The sequence below is a fragment of the Phyllobates terribilis genome, unplaced genomic scaffold (genome assembly GCF_046119375.1).
Source record: "Phyllobates terribilis strain yellow unplaced genomic scaffold, ASM4611937v1 Scaffold_13__5_contigs__length_258822181, whole genome shotgun sequence".
NCBI classification, from domain to species: Eukaryota; Metazoa; Chordata; class Amphibia; order Anura; family Dendrobatidae; genus Phyllobates; species Phyllobates terribilis.
Window position 1 is genome coordinate 51,113,837 of NW_027362773.1, and position 18,608 is coordinate 51,132,444.

The window sequence follows — 18,608 nt, forward strand, 5'->3', positions numbered from 1 at the left end:
AGCATGGCACCCCTCATTGCTCCAATCCCGGTAAGCATGGCACCCCTCATCGCCCCAATCCCGGTATGCATGGCACCCCTCATCGCCCCAATCCTGGAATTCATGGTACCCCTCATAGCCCCAATCCTTGTATGCATTTCATACCCCATCGCCCCAATCCCGATATGCATGGCACCCCTCATCGCCCCAATCCCGGTATGCATGGCACCCCTCAACGCCCCAAATCCCGGTATGCATGGCACCCCTCATCGCCCCAATCCCGATATGCATGGCACCCCTTATCGCCCCAATCCCGGTATGCATGGCACCCCTCATCGATTAATCCCGGTATGCATGGCACCCCTCATCGCCCCAATCCCGGAATGCATGGCACCCCTCTTTGCCCCAATTCCGGTATGCATGGCACCCCTCATCGCCCCAATCCCGGTATGCATGGCACCCCTCATCGCCCCAATCCCGGTATGCATAGCACCCCTCATCGCCCCAATCCCGGAATGCATGGCACCCCTCTTTGCCCCAATCCTGGTAAGCATGGCACCCCTCATTGCTCCAATCCCGGTAAGCATGGGACCCCTCATCGCCCCAATCCCGGTATGCATGGCACCCCTCATCGCCACAATCCCGGAATTCATGGTACCCCTCATAGCCCCAACCCTGGTATGCATTTCATACCTCATCGCCCCAATCATGGTAGGCATGGCACCCCTCAGCGCCACATTCCCGGTATGCATGGCACACCTCATCGCCCAAATCCCGGAATGCATGGCACCCCTCATTGCCCCAATCCTGGTAATCATGGCACCCCTCATCGCCCCAATCCCGGTATACATGGCACCCCTCATCGCCCCAATCCCGGAATTCATGGTACCCCTCATTGCCCTAATCCTGGTATGCATGGCACCCCTCATTGCCCCAAATCCCGGAATGCATGGCAAGCCTCATCGCCCCAATCCCGATATGCATGGCACACCTCATCGCCCCAATCCCGGTATGCATGGCACCCCTCATCGCCCCAAATCCCTGTATGCATGGCACCCCTCATCGCCCCAATCCCGATATGCATGGCACCCCTCATCGCCCCAATCCCGGTATGCATGGCTCCCCTCATCGCCCTAATCCCGCTATGCATGGCACCCCTTATCGCCCCAATCCTGGAATGCATGGCACCCCTCTTTGCCCCAATCCCGGTATGCATGGCACCCCTCATCGCCCAAATCCCCGAATGTATGGCACCCCTCTTTGCCCCAATCCTGGTAAGCATGGCACACCTCATTGCTCCAATCCCGGTAAGCATGGCACACCTCATCGCCCCAATCCCGGTATGCATGGCACCCCTCATCGCCCCAATCCTGGAATTCATGGTACCCCTTATAGCCCCAATCCTGGTATGCATTTCACACCTCATCGCCCCAATCCCAGTATGCATGGCACCCTTCATCGCCCCAATCCCGGAATTCATGGCACCCCTCATTGCCCCAATCCCAGTATGCATGGCACCCCTCATCGCCCCAATCCCGGTATGCATGGCACCCCTCATCGCCCCAATCCCGTTATGTATGGCACCCCTCATCGCCCCAATCCTGGTATGCATGGCACACCTCATCGCCCCAATCCCGGTATGCATGGCACCCCTCATCGCCCAAATCCTGGTATGCATGGCACCTCTCGTTGCCAAAATCCCGGAATGCATGGCACCCCTCATTGCCCCAATCCTGGTATGCATGGCACCCCTCGTCACCCCCATCCCGGAATTCATGGCACCCCTCATCGCCCCAATCCCGGTATGCATGGCACCTGTCATCGCCCCAATCCCGATATGCATGGCACCCCTCATTGCCCCAATTCCGGTATGCATGGCACCCCTCATCGCCCCAATCCCGGTATGCTTGGCACCCTCATGGCCCCAATCCCAGTATGCATGGCACCCCTCATCGCCCCAATCCCGGAATTCATGGCACCCCTCATTGCCCCATTCCCGGTATGCATGACACCCCTCATCTCCACAATCCCGGTATGCATGGCATCCCTCATCGCCCCCATCCCGGAATTCATGGCATCCCTCATCGCCCCAATACCGGTATAAATGGCACCCCTCATCGCCCCAATCCCGTTATGCATGGCTCCCCTCATCGCCCAAATCCCGGTATGCATGGCACCTCTCATCGCCCCAATCCGAGAATGCATGGCATCCGTCAGTGCCCCAATCCTGGTATGCATGGCACCCCTTATTGCCACAATCCCAGAATGCATGGCACCCCTCATCACCCCAATCCTGGTATGCATGGCACCCCTCATCGCCCCAATACCAGTATGAATGGCACCCCTCTTCGCCCCAATACCAGTATGAATGGCACCCCTCATCGCCCCAATCCCGGAATTCATGGTACCCCTCATTGCCCTAATCCTGATATGCATGGCACCCCTCATCGCCCCAAATCCCGGAATGCATGGCACCCCTCATCGCCCCAATCCCGTTATGCATGGCACCCCTCATCGCCCCAATCCCGGTATGCATGGCACCCCTCATCGCCCCAATCCCGGTATGCTTGGCACCCCTCATGGCCCCAATCCAGGTATGCATGGCACCCCTCATCGCCCCAATCCCGGTATGCATGGCACCCCTCATCGCCCCAATCCCGGTATGCTTGGCACCCCTCATGGCCCCAATCCAGGTATGCATAGCACCCCTTATCGCCCCAATCCGCAAATTCATGGTACCCCTCATTGCCCCAATCCTGGTATGCATGGCACCCCTCATCGCCCCAATCCCACTCCAGCCAGCGACATGGTCAGTTTTGCCCGCAGCTGGGAGCACCGTCGAGCAGTCCCCCGGAAATGGGGTGAGTGTGTGTGTGTGCATGCAGCTAACTGAGCCCTGGTCCACACTCCATCCTTACCTGGGAGTGGAATATCACACCTCTGGTTGAGGTGCAATACGCCTGTAGCAACCAAGCCCTCGGGGCGCTACATAAGCATTTTTATTCGTATATGGTCTCCCATGCTGGTATGTGCTGCCCCCCTTCTTGTATTTGTGCTGTCCCCATCCTGTCCCCACCATCCTATTCTGGTATGCATAGCACCACTCACCCCCAATCCTGGTATGCGTGGAACCCCTCACCCCCAATCCTAGTATGCGTGGCACCCCTCATCCCCAATCCTGTTATGTGTGGCACCCCTCATCCCCAATCCTGGTATGTGTCGCACCCCTCATCCCCAATCCTGGTATGCGTGGCACCCCTCACCCCCCAATCCTGGTATGTGTGGTCCCCTCACCCTCCATTCCTTGTATGCGTGGTCCCCTCACCCCCCATCCTTGTATGCGTGGTCCCTTCACCCCCCAATCCTTGTATTCGTGGTCCCGTCACCCTGCAATCCTTGTATGCGAGGTCCCCTCACCCCGCAATCCTTGCATGCGTGGTCCGCTCAGCCCCAATCCTTGTATGCGTGGTACCCCACAATCCTGGTATGCATGGCACCCCACTATCCTGGTATGCGTGGTCCCCTCACCACACAATCCTGGTATGCATGGTACCCCATCCCTCATCCCTATCCTGGTATGTATGCTATACCTCATCCTGGGCCCCTAACCCACATCCTGGTATGCATGACACCTCTCATCCCCATCCTGGTATGCATGGCCCCTCATCCAAATCCTGGTATGCATTGCACTCCGAATCCGAATCCCGGTATGCATGGCCCCTCATCCCAAATCCCGGTATGCATGGCACCCCTCATCCCCAATCCCAGTATGCATGGCACCCCTCATCGCCCCAATCCCGGAATACATTGCACCCCTCATTGTCTCAATCACGGTATGCATGGCACCCCTCATCACCCCAATCCCGTTATGCATGGCACCATTCATCGCCCCAATCCCGGTATGTATGGCACCCCTAATTGCCCCAATCCCGGTATGCATGGCACCCCTCATCGCCCCAATCCCGGAATTCATGGCACCCCTCATTGCCCCAATCCCGGTAAGCATGGCAGCCCTCATCGCCCCAATCCTGGTATGCATGGCACCCCTCATCGCCCCAATCCAGGAATTCATGGTACCCCACATTGCCCCAATCCAGGTATGCATGGCACCCCTCATCGCCCCAATCCCGGTAAGCATGGCACCCTTCATTGCCCCAATCCCGGTATACATGGCACCCCTCATCGCCCCAATCCCGGAATTCATGGTACCCCTCATTGCCCCAATCCTGGTATGCATGGCACCCCTCATCGCACCAAATCCCGGTATGCATGGCACCCCTCATCGCCCCAATCCTGATATGCATGGCACCCCTCATCGCCCCAATCCCTGTATGCATTGCACCCCTCATCGCCCCAAATCCCGGTATGCATGGCACGCCTCAACGCCCCCATCCCGTTATATATGGCACCCCTCATCGCCCCAATCCCGGTATGCATGGCACACCTCATCGCCCCAATCCCGGTATGCATGGCACCCCTCATCGCCCCAATCCCGGTATGTTTTTCACCCCTCATCTCCCCAATCCCGGAATGCATGGCACCCCTCATTGCCCCAATCCCGGTATGCATGACACCCCTCATCTCCCCAATCCCGGTATGCATGGCATCCCTCATCACCACCATCCCGTAATTAATGGCACCCCTCATCGCCCCAATCCCGGTATGCATGGCACCCGTCATCGCCCCAATCCCGGTATGCATGGCACCCCTCATCGCCCCAATCCCATTATGCATGGCAAACCTCATCGCCCCAATCCCGGTATGCTTGGCACCCCTCATCGCCCCAATCCCTGTATGCATGGCACCCCTCATCGAACCAATCCCGGAATTCAAGGCACCCCTCATTGCCCCATTCCCGGTATGCATAACACCCCTCATCTCCCCAATCCCGGTATGCATGGCATCCCACATCACCCCCATCCCTGAATTCATGGCATCCCTCATCGCCCCAATCCCGGTATGCTTGGCACCCCTCATCACCCCCATCCTGGAATTCATGGCACCCCTCATTGCCCCAATCCCGGTATGCATGGCACCCGTCATCGCCCCAATCCCGGTATGCATGGCACCCCTCATTGCCCCAATCCCGATATGCATAGCACCCCTCATCGCCCCAATCCCGGTATGCATGGCACCCATCATCGCCCCAATCCCGGAATTCATGGTACCCCTCATTGCCCCAATGCTGGTATGCATGGCACCCCTCATCGCCCCAAATCCCGGTATGCATGGCAACCCTCATCGCCCCAATCCCGATATGCATGGCACCCCTCATCGCCCCAATCCCGGTATGCATGGCACCCCTCATCGCCCCAAATCCCGGTATGCATGGCACCCTTCATCGCCCCAATCCCGATATGCATGGCACCCCTCATCGCCCCAATCCCGGTTTGCATGGCACCCCTCATCGCCCCAATCCCAGTATGCATGGCACCCCTCATCGCCCCAATCCCGGAATGCATGGCACCCCTCTTTGCCCCAATCCCGGTATGCATGGCACCCCTCAACGCCCCAATCCTGGAATTCATGGCACCCCTCATTGCTCTAATCCCGTAAAACATGGCACCCCTCATCACCCCAATCCCGGTATGCAAGGCACCCCTCATCGCCCCAATCTCGGAATTCATGGTATCCCTCATAGCCCCATTCCTGGTATGCATTTCACACCTCATCGCCCCAATCCCGGTATGCATGGCACCCCTCATCGCCCCAATCCCGGTATGCATGGCACCCCTCATCGCCCCAATCCCGTTATGAATGGCACCCCTCATTGCCCCAATCCCAGTATGCATGGCACCCCTCATCGCCCCAATCCCGGTATGCATGGCACCCCTCATCGCCCAAATCCCGTTATGCATGGCACCCCTCATCGCCCCAATCCCGGTATGCATGGCACCTCTCATCGCCCCAATCCCGGTATGCATGGCACCCGTCAGTACCCCAATCCTGGTATGCATGGCACCCCTTATTGCCACAATCCCAGAATGCATGGCACCCCTCATCACCCCAATCCTGGTATGCATGGCACCCCTCATCGCCCCAATCCCAGTATGCATGGCACCCCTCATCGCCCCAATCCCAGTATGCATGGCACCCCTTATCGCCCCAATCCCGGAATGCATGGCACCCCTCATCGCCCCAATCCTGGTATGCATGGCACCCCTCATTGCCCCAATCCCGGTATGCATGGCACCCCTCATCACCCCAATCCCGGTATGCATGGCACCCCTCATCGCCCCAATACCGGTATGTATGGCACCCTTCATTGCCCCAATCCCAGTATGCATGGCACACCTCATCGCCCCAATCCCGGTATGCATGGCACCCCTCATCGCCCCATTCCCGACATGCATGGCAACCCTCATCGCCCAAATCCCGGAATGCATGGCACCCCTCATTGCCCCAATCCCGGTAAGCATGGCACCCCTCATCGCCCCAATCCAGGTGTACATGGAACCACTCATCGCCCCAATCCCGGAATTCATGGTACCCCTCATTGCACAAATCCTGGTATGCATGGCACCCCTCATTGCCCCAAATCCCGGTATGCATGGCACCCCTATTCGCTCCAATCCCGATATGCATGGCACCCCTCATCGCCCCAATCCCGGTATGCATGGCACCCCTCATCGCCCCAATCCCGGAATGCATTGCACCCCTCTTTGCCCCAATCCCGGTATGCATGGCACCCCTCAACGCCCCAATCCCGGAATTCATGGCACCCCTCATTGCTCCAATCCCGGTAAGCATGGCACACCTCATCGCCCCAATCCCGGTATGCATGGCACCCCTCATCGCCCCAATCCCGGAATTCATGGTACCCCTCATAGCCCCAATCCTGGTAAGCATTTCACACCTCATCGCCCCAATACCGGTATGCATGGCATCCCTCATCGCCCCAATCCCGGTATGAATGGCACCCCTCATTGCCCCTATCCCAGTATGCATGGCTCACCTCATCGCCCCAATCCCGGTATGCATGGCACCCCTCATCGCCCCCATCCCATTATGTATGGCACCCCTCATAGCCCCAATCCTGGTATGCATGGCACACCTCATTGCCCCAATCCCGGTATGCATGGCACCCCTCATCGCCCAAATCCCGGTATGCATGGCACCCCTCATCGCCCCCATCCCGTTATGTATGGCACCCCTCATCGCCCCTATCCCGGTATGCATGGCACACCTCATCGCCCCAATCCCGGTATGCATGGCACCCCTCATCGCCCCAATTCCGGTATGCATGGCACCCCTCATTGCCCCAATCCCGTTATTCATGGCTCCCCTCATCGCTCCAATCCCGGAATGCATGGCACCCCTCATCGCCCCAATCCCGTTATGCATGACACCCCTCATCGCCCCAATCCCGGTATGCATGGCACCTCTCATCGCCCCAATCCCGGTATGCATGGCACCCGTCAGTGCCCCAATCCTGGTATGCATGGCACCCATGATTGCCACAATCCCAGAATGCATGGCACCCCTCATCGCCCCAATCCTGGTATGCATGGCACCCCTCATCACCCCAATCCCAGTATGCATGGCACCCCTCATCGCCCCAATCCCAGTATGCATAGCACCCCTTATCGCCCCAATCCCGGAATGCATGGCACCCCTCATCGCCCCAATCCTGGTATGCATGGAACCCCTCATCACCCCAATCCCGATATGTTTTTCACCCCTCATCTCCCCAATCCCGGAATGCATGGCACCCCTCATTGCCCCATTCCTGATATGCATGGCACTCCTCATCGCCCCAATCCCGGAATTCATGGCACCCCTCATTGCCCCAATCCCGGTATGCATGACACCCCTCATCACCCCAATCCCGGTATTCATGGCATCCCTCATCACCCCCATCCCGGAATAAATGGCACCCCTCATCGGCCCAATCCCGGTATGCATGGCACCCCTCATCGCTAAAATCCTGGTATGCATGGCACCCCTCATCGCCCCAATCCCGGTATGCATGGCACCCCTCATCGCTCCAATCCCGGTATGCTTGGCACCCCTCATCGCCCCAATCCCGGTATGCATAGCACCCCTCATCGCCCCAATCCCGGAATTCATGGCACCCCTCATTGCCCCATTCCCGGTATGCATGACACCCCTCATCTCCCCAATCCCGGTATGCATGGCATCCCTCATCGCCCCCATCCCGGAATTCATGGCATCCCTCATCGCCCCAATCCCGGTATGCATGGCACCCCTCATCACCACCATCCTGGAATTCATGGCACCCCTCATAGCCCCAATCCTGGTATGCATTTCACACCTCATCGCCCCAATCCCGGTATGCATGGCACCCCTCATCGCCCCCATCCCGGTTTGCATGGCACCCCTCATCGCCCCAATCCCGGTATGCATGGCACCCGTCATCGCCCCAATCCCGGTATGCATGGCACCCCTCATTGCCCCAATTCCGATATGCATAGCACCCCTCATCACCCCAATCCCGGTATGCTTGGCAACCCTCATCGCCCCAATCCCGGTATGCATGGCACCCTTCATCGCCCCAATCCCGGAATTCATGGCACCCCTCATTGCCCCTATCCCGGTAAGCATGGCACCCCTGATCGCCCCAATCCTGGTATGCATGGCACCCCTCATCGCCCCAATCTGGGAATTCATGGTACCCTTCATTGCCCCAATCCAGGTATGCATGGCACCCCTCATCGCCCCAGTCCCGGTTTGCATGGCACCCCTCATCGCCCCAATCCCGGTATGCATGGCACCCCTCATCGCCCCAATCCCGGTATGCATGGCACCCCTCATTGCCCCAATCCCGGTATGCATGGAACGCCTCATCGCCCCAATCCCTGTATGCATGGCACCCCTCATCGCCCCAATCCCGGTATGTATGGCACCACTCATTGCCCCAATCCTAGTATGCGTGGCACACCTCATCACCCCAATCCCGGTATGCATGGCACCCCTCATCGCCCCATTCCCGGTATGCATGGCACCCCTCATCGACAAAATCCCGGAATGCATGGCACCCCTCATTGCCCCAATCCCGGTAAGCATGGCACCCCTCATCACCCAAATCCCGGTATACATGGCACCCCTCATCGCCCCAATGCCGGAATTCATGGTACCCCTCATTGCCCCAATGCTGGTATGCATGGTACCCCTCATCGCCCCAAATCCCGGTATGCATGGCACCCCTCATCGCCCCAATCCCGATATGCATGGCACCCCTCATCGCCCCAATCCCGGTATGCATGGCACCCCTCATCGCCCCAATCCCGATATGCATGGCACCCCTCATCGCCCCAATCACGGTTTGCATGGCAACCCTCATCGCCCCAATCCCGGTATGTATGGCACCCCTCATCGCCCCAATCCCGGAATGCATGGCACCCCTCTTTGCCCCAATCCCGGTATGCATGGCACCCCTCAACGCCCCAATCCTGGAATTCAAGGCACCCCTCATTGCTCCAATCCCGGTAAGCATGGCATCCCTCATCGCCCCAATCCCGGTATGCAAGGCACCCCTCATCGCCCCAATCTCGGAATTCATGGTATCCCTCATAGCCCCAATCCTGGTATGCATTTCACACCTCATCGCCCCAATCCCGGTATGCATGGCACCCCTCATCGCCCCAATCCCGGTATGCATGGCACCCCTCATCGCCCCATTCCCGGTATGAATGGCACCCCTCATTGCCCCAATCCCAGTATGCATTGCACCCCTCATTGCCCCAATCCAGGTATGCATGGCACCCCTCATCGCCCAAATCCCGGTATGCATGGCACCCCTCATCGCCAAAATCCCGAAATGCATTGCACCCCTCATTGCCCAAATCCTGGTATGCATGGCACCCCTCATCGCCCCAATCCCGGAATTCATGGCACCCCTCATTGCCCCAATCCCAGTATGCATGGAACCCCTCAACGCCCCAATCCCGGTATGCATGGCACCCCTCATCGCCCCATTCCCGGAATCCATGGTACCCTTCATTGCCCCAATCCCTGTATTCATGGCACCCCTCATCACTCCAATCCCGGTATGCATGGCACCCCTCATCGCCCCAATCCCGTTATGCATGGCACCCCTCATCGCCCCAATCCCGGAATGCATGGCACCCCTCATCGCCCCTATCCCGGTATGCATGGCACCTCTCATCGCCCCAATCCCAAATTGCATGGCACCCCTCATCCCCCCAATCCCAGTATGCATGGCAACACTCATCGCCCCAATCCGGGTATGCATGGCACCCCTCATCGCCCCAATCCCGGTATGCATGGCACCCCTCATCGCCCCAATCCCGGTATGCATGGCACCCCTCATCGCCCCAATTCCGGTATGCATGGCACCCCTCATCGCCCCAATCCCGTTATTCATGACACGCCTCATCGCCCCAATCCCGGACTGCAATGCACCCCTCATCGCCCCAATCCCGTTATGCATGGCACCCCTCATCGCCCCAATCCCGGTATGCATGGCACCTCTCATCGCCCCAATCCCGGTATGCTTGGCACCCGTCAGTGCCCCAATCCTGGTATGCATGGCACCCCTTATTGCCACAATCCCAGAATGCATGGCACCCCTCATCACCCCAATCCTGGTATGCATGGCACACCTCATCGCCCCAATCCCGGTATGCATGGCACCCCTCATCGCCCCAATCCCGGTATGAATGGCACCCCTCATTGCCCCAATCCCAGTATGCATGGCACCCCTCATCGCCCCAATCCCGGTATGCATGGCACCCCTCACCGCCCAAATCCCGGTATGCATGGCACCCCTCATCGCCGCAATCCCGTTATGCATGGCACCCCTCATCGCCCCAATCCCGGTATGCATGGCACCTCTCATCGCCCCAATCCCGGTATGCATGGCACCCCTCATCACCCCAATCCTGGTATGCATGGCACCCCTCATCGCCCCAATCCCAGTATGCATGGCACCCCTCATTGCCCCATTCCTGATATGTATGGCACTCCTCATCGCCCCAATCCCGGAATTCATGGCACCCCTCATTGCCCCAATCCCGGTATGCATGACACCCCTCATCACCCCAATCCCGGTATTCATGGCATCCCTCATCACCCCCATCCCGGAATTAATGGCACCCCTCATCGCCCCAATCCCGGTATGCATGGCACCCGTCATCGCCCCAATCCCGGTATGCATGGCACCCCTCATCGCCCCAATCCCGGTATGCATGGCACCCCTCATCGCTCCAATCCCGGTATGCTTGGCACCCCTCATCGCCCCAATCCCGGTATGCATAGCACCACTCATCTCCCCAATCCCGGAATTCATGGCACCCCTCATTGCCTCATTCCCGGTATGCATGACATCCCTCATCTCCCCAAACCCGGTATGCATGGCATCCCTCATCGCCCCCATCCCGGAATTCATGGCATCCCTCATCGCCCCAATCCCGGTATGCTTGGCACCCCTCATCACCCCCATCCTGGAATTCATGGCACCCCTCATAGCCCCAATCCTGGTATGCATTTCACACCTCATCGCCCCAATCCCGGTATGCATGGCACCCCTCATCGCCCCCATCCCGGTTTACATGGCACCCCTCATCGACCCAATCCCGGTATGCATGGCACCCCTCATCGCCCAAATCCCGGTATGCATGGCACCCCTCATCGCCCCCATCCCGTTATGTATGGCACCCCTCATCGCCCCAATCCCGGTATGCATGGCACACCTCATCGCCCCAATCCCGGTATGCATGGCATCCCTCATCGCCCCAATTCCCGTATGCATGGAACCCCTCATCGCCCCAATCCCGTTTTTCATGGCACCCCTCATTGCCCCAATCCCGAAATGCATGGCACCCCTCATCGCCCCAATCCCGTTATGCATGGCTCCCCTCATCGCCCCAATCCCGGTATGCATGGCACCTCTCATCGCCCCAATCCCGGTATGCATGGCACCCGTCAGTGCCCCAATCCTGGTATGCATGGCACCCCTTATTGCCACAATCCCAGAATGCATGGCACCCCTCATCACCCCAATCCTGGTATGCATGGCACCCCTCATCGCCCCAATCCCATTATGCATGGCACCCCTCATCGCCCCAATCCCAGTATGCACGGCACCCTTTATCGCCCCAATCCCGGAATGCATGGCACCCCTCATCGCCCCAATCCTGGTATGCATGGCACCCCTCATCGCGCCAATCCCGGTATGTTTTTCACCCCTCATCTCCCCAATCCCGGAATGCATGGCACCCCTCATTGCCCCATTCCTGGTATGCATGGCACCCCTCATCGCCCCAATCCCGGAATTCATGGCACCCCTCATTGCCCCAATCCCGGTATGCATGACACCACTCATCTCCCCTATCCCGGTATGCATGGCATTCCTCATCACCCCCATCCTGGAATTAATGGCACCCCTCATCGCCCCAATCCCGGTATGCATGGCACCCGTCATCGCCCTAATCCCGGTATGCATGGCACCCCTCATCGCCCCAATCCCGGTATGCATGGCACCCCTCATCGCCCCAATCTCGGTATGCTTGGCACCCCTCATCGCCCCAATCCCGGTATGCATGGCACCCCTCATTGAACCAATCCCGGAATTCAAGGCACCCCTCATTGCCCCATTCCCGGTATGCATGACACCCCTCATCTCCCCAATCCCGGTATGCATGGCATCCCACATCACCCCCATCCCGGAATTCATGGCATCCCTCATCGCCCCAATTACGGTATGCATGGCACCCCTCATCACCCCCATCCTGGAATTCATGGCACACCTCATTGCCCCAATCCCGGTATGCATGGCACCCGTCATCGCCCCAATCCCGGTATGCATGGCACCCCTCATTGCGCCAATCCCGATATGCATAGCACCCCTCATCGCCCCAATCCCGGTATGCTTGGCAACCCTCATCGCCCCAATCCCGGTATGCATGGCACCCTTCATCGCCCCAATCCCGAAATTCATGGCACCCCTCATTGCCCCTATCCCAGTAAGCATGGCACCCCTCATCGCCCCAATCCCGGTATGCATGGCACCCCTCATCGCCCCAATCTGGGAATTCATGGTACCCTTCAATGCCCCAATCCAGGTATGCATGGCACCCCTCATCGCCCCAATCCCGGTATGCATGGCACCTCTCATCGCCCCAATCCCGGTATGCTTGGCACCCGTCAGTGCCCCAATCCTGGTATGCATGGCACCCCTTATTGCCACAATCCCAGAATGCATGGCACCCCTCATCACCCCAATCCTGGTATGCATGGCACACCTCATCGCCCCAATCCCGGTATGCATGGCACCCCTCATTGCCCCAATCCCGGTATGAATGGCACCCCTCATTGCCCCAATCCCAGTATGCATGGCACCCCTCATCGCCCCAATCCCGGTATGCATGGCACCCCTCACCGCCCAAATCCCGGTATGCATGGCACCCCTCATCGCCGCAATCCCGTTATGCATGGCACCCCTCATCGCCCCAATCCCGGTATGCATGGCACCTCTCATCGCCAAAATCCCGGTATGCATGGCACCCGTCAGTACCCCAATCCTGGTATGCATGGCACCCCTTATTGCCACAATCCCAGAATGCATGGCACCCCTCATCACCCCAATCCTGGTATGCATGGCACCCCTCATCGCCCCAATCCCAGTATGCATGGCACCCCTCATTGCCCCATTCCTGATATGTATGGCACTCCTCATCGCCCCAATCCCGGAATTCATGGCACCCCTCATTGCCCCAATCCCGGTATGCATGACACCCCTCATCACCCCAATCCCGGTATTCATGGCATCCCTCATCACCCCCATCCCGGAATTAATGGCACCCCTCATCGCCCCAATCCCGGTATGCATGGCACCCGTCATCGCCCCAATCCCGGTATGCATGGCACCCCTCATCGCCCCAATCCCGGTATGCATGGCACCCCTCATCGCTCCAATCCCGGTATGCTTGGCACCCCTCATCGCCCCAATCCCGGTATGCATAGCACCCCTCATCTCCCCAATCCCGGAATTCATGGCACCCCTCATTGCCCCATTCCCGGTATGCATGACATCACTCATCTCCCCAATCCCGTTATGCATGGCATCCCTCATCGCCCCCATCCCGGAATTCATGGCATCCCTCATCGCCCCAATCCCGGTATGCTTGGCACCCCTCATCACCCCCATCCTAGAATTCATGGCACCCCTCATAGCCCCAATCCTGGTATGCATTTCACACCTCATCGCCCCAATCCCGGTATGCATGGCACCCCTCATCGCCCCCATCCCGGTTTGCATGGCACCCCTCATCGACCCAATCCCGGTATGCATGGCACCCCTCATCGCCCAAATCCCGGTATGCATGGCACCCCTCATCGCCCCCATCCCGTTATGTATGGCACCCCTCATCGCCCCAATCCCGGTATGCATGGCACACCTCATCGCCCCAATCCCGGTATGCATGGCATCCCTCATCGCCCCAATTCCCGTATGCATGGCACCCCTCATCGCCCCAATCCCGTTTTTCATGGCACCCCTCATTGCCCCAATCCCGGAATGCATGGCACCCCTCATCGCCCCAATCCCGTTATGCATGGCTCCCCTCATCGCCCCAATCCCGGTATGCATGGCACCTCTCATCGCCCCAATCCCGGTATGCATGGCACCCGTCAGTGCCCCAATCCTGGTATGCATGGCACCCCTTATTGCCACAATCCCAGAATGCATGGCACCCCTCATCACCCCAATCCTGGTATGCATGGCACCCCTCATCGCCCCAATCCCATTATGCATGGCACCCCTCATCGCCCCAATCCCAGTATGCACGGCACCCTTTATCGCCCCAATCCCGGAATGCATGGCACCCCTCATCGCCCCAATCCTGGTATGCATGGCACCCCTCATCGCGCCAATCCCGGTATGTTTTTCACCCCTCATCTCCCCAATCCCGGAATGCATGGCACCCCTCATTGCCCCATTCCTGGTATGCATGGCACCCCTCATCGCCCCAATCCCGGAATTCATGGCACCCCTCATTGCCCCAATCCCGGTATGCATGACACCACTCATCTCCCCAATCCCGGTATGCATGGCATTCCTCATCACCCCCATCCTGGAATTAATGGCACCCCTCATCGCCCCAATCCCGGTATGCATGGCACCCGTCATCGCCCCAATCCCGGTATGCATGGCACACCTCATCGCCCCAATCCCGGTATGCATGGCACCCCTCATCGCCCCAATCTCAGTATGCTTGGCACCCCTCATCGCCCCAATCCCGGTATGCATGGCACCCCTCATTGAACCAATCCCGGAATTCAAGGCCCCCCTCATTGCCCCATTCCCGGTATGCATGACACCCCTCATCTCCCCAATCCCGGTATGCATGGCATCCCACATCACCCCCATCCCGGAATTCATGGCATCCCTCATCGCCCCAATCCCGGTATGCATGGCACCCCTCATCACCCCCATCCTGGAATTCATGGCACCCCTCATTGCCCCAATCCCGGTATGCATGGCACCCGTCATCGCCCCAATCCCGGTATGCATGGCACCCCTCATTGCGCCAATCCCGATATGCATAGCACCCCTCATCGCCCCAATCCCGGTATGCTTGGCAACCCTCATCGCCCCAATCCCGGTATGCATGGCACCCTTCATCGCCCCAATCCCGAAATTCATGGCACCCCTCATTGCCCCTATCCCAGTAAGCATGGCACCCCTCATCGCCCCAATCCCGGTATGCATGGCACCCCTCATCGCCCCAATCTGGGAATTCATGGTACCCTTCAATGCCCCAATCCAGGTATGCATGGCACCCCTCATCGCCCCAATCCCGGTTTGCATGGCACCCCTCATCGCCCCAATCCCGGTATGCATGACACCCCTCATTGCCCCAATCCCGGTATGCATGGAACGCCTCATCGCCCCAATCCCGGTATGCATGGCACCCCTCATCGCCCCAATCCCGGTATATATGGCACCCCTCATTGCCCCAATCCTAGTATGCGTGGCACACCTCATCGCCCCAATCCCGGTATGCATGGCACCCCTCATCGCCCCATTCCCGGTATGCATGGCACCCCTCATCGACAAAATCCCTGAATGCATGGCACCCCTCATTGCCCCAATCCCGGTAAGCATGGCACCCCTCATCACCCCAATCCCGGTATACATGGCACATCTCATCGCCCCAATCCCGGAATTCATGGTACCCCTCATTGCCCCAATGCTGGTATGCATGGCACCCCTCAACGCCCCAATCCTGGAATTAAAGGCACCCCTCATTGCTCCAATACCGGTAAGCATGGCACGCCTCATCGCCCAATCCCGATATGCAAGGCACCCCTCATCGCCCCAATCTCGGAATTCATGATATCCCTCATAGACCAATTCCTGGTATGCATTTCACACCTCATCGCCCCAATCCCGGTATGCATGGCACCCCTCATCGCCCCAATCCCGGTATGCATGGCACACCTCATCGACCCAATCCCGGTATGAATGGCACCCCTCATTGCCCCAATCCCAGTATGCATTGCACCCCTCATCGCCCCAATCCCGGTATGCATGGCACCCCTCATCACCCAAATCCCGGTATGCATGGCACCCCTCATCACCAAAATCCCGGAATGCATTGCACCCCTCATTGCCCAAATCCTGGTATGCATGGCACCCCTCATCGCCCCAATCCCGGAATTCATGGCACCCCTCATTGCCCCAATCCCAGTATGCATGGAACCCCTCAATGCCCCAATCCCAGTATGCATGGCACCCCTCATCACCCCAATCCCGGAATCCATGGTACCATTTATTGCCCCAATCCCGGTATTCATGGCACCCCTCATCACTGAAATCCCGGTATGCATGGCACCCCTCATCGCCCCAATCCCGTTATGCATGGCACCCCTCATCGCCCCAATCCCGGAATGCATGGCACCCCTCATCGCCCCTATCCCGGTATGCATGGCACCCCTCATCGCCCCAATCCCGAATTGCATGGCACCCCTCATCCCCCCAATCCCAGTATGCATGGCAACACTCATCGCCCCAATCCCGGTATGCATGGCACCTCTCATCGCCCCAATCCCGGTATGCATGGCACCCCTCATCGCCCCAATCCCGGTATGCATGGCACCCCTCATCGCCCCAATTCCGGTATGCATGGCACCCCTCATCGCCCCAATCCCGTTATTCATGACACGCATCATCGCCCCAATCCCGGAATGCATGGCACCCCTCATTGCCCCAATCCCGTTATGCATGGCACCCCTCATCACCCCAATCCCGGTATTCATGGCACCTCTCATCGCCCCAATCCCGGTATGCTTGGCACCCGTCAGTGCCCCAATCCCGGTATGAATGGCACCCCTCATTGCCCCAATCCCAGTATGTATGGCACCCCTCATCGCCCCAATCCCGGTATGAATGGCACCCCTCATTGACCCAATCCCAGTATGCATGGCACCCCTCATCGCCCCAATCCCGGTATGCATGGCACCCCTCATCGCCCAAATCCCGGTATGCATGGCACCCCTCATCGCCCCAATCCCGTTATGCATGGCACCCCTCATCGCCCCAATCCCGGTATGCATGGCACCTCTCATCGCCCCAATCCCGGTATGCATGGCACCCATCAGTACCCCAATCCTGGTATGCATGGCACCCCTTATTGCCACAATCCCAGAATGCATGGCACCCCTCATCACCCCAATCCTGGTATGCATGGCACCCCTCATCGCCCCAATCCCAGTATGCATGGCACCCCTCATCGCCCCAATACCAGTATGCAAGGCACCCCTTATTGCCCCAATCCCAGTATGCATGGCACCCCTCATCGCCCCAATACCAGTATGCAAGGCACCCCTTATCGCCCCAATCCCGGAATGCATGGCACCCCTCATCGCCCCAATCCTGGTATTCATGGCACCCCTCATTGCCCCAATCCCGGTATGCATGGCACCCCTCATCACCCCAATCCCGGTATGCATGGCACCCCTCATCGCCCCAATACCGGTATGTATGGCACCCTTCATTGCCCCAATCCCAGTATGCATGGCACACCTCAACGCCCCAATCCCGGTATGCATGGCACCCCTCATCGCCCCATTCCCGGCATGCATGGCACCCCTCATCGCCCAAATCCCGGAATGCATGGCACCCCTCATTGACCCAATCCCGGTATGCATGACACCCCTCATCTCCCCAATCCCGGTATGCATGGCATCCCTCATCGCCCCCATCCCGGAATTCATGGCATCCCTCATCGCCCCAATCCCGGTATGCTTGGCACCCCTCATCACCCCCATCCTGGAATTCATGGCACCCCTCATAGCCCCAATCCTGGTATGCATTTCACACCTCATCGCCCCAATCCCGGTATGCATGGCACCCCTCATCGCCCCCATCCGGTTTGCATAGCACCCCTCATCGACCATATCCCAGTATGCATGGCACCCCTCATCGCCCAAATCCCGGTATGCATGGCACCCCTCATCGCCCCCATCCCGTTATGTATGGCACCCCTCATCGCCCCAATCCCGGTATGCATGGTACACCTCATCGCACCAATCCCGGTATGCATGGCATCCCTCATCGCCCCAATTCCCGTATGCATGGCACCCCTCATCGCCCCAATCCCGTTTTTCATGGCACCCCTCATTGCCCCAATCCCGGAATGCAT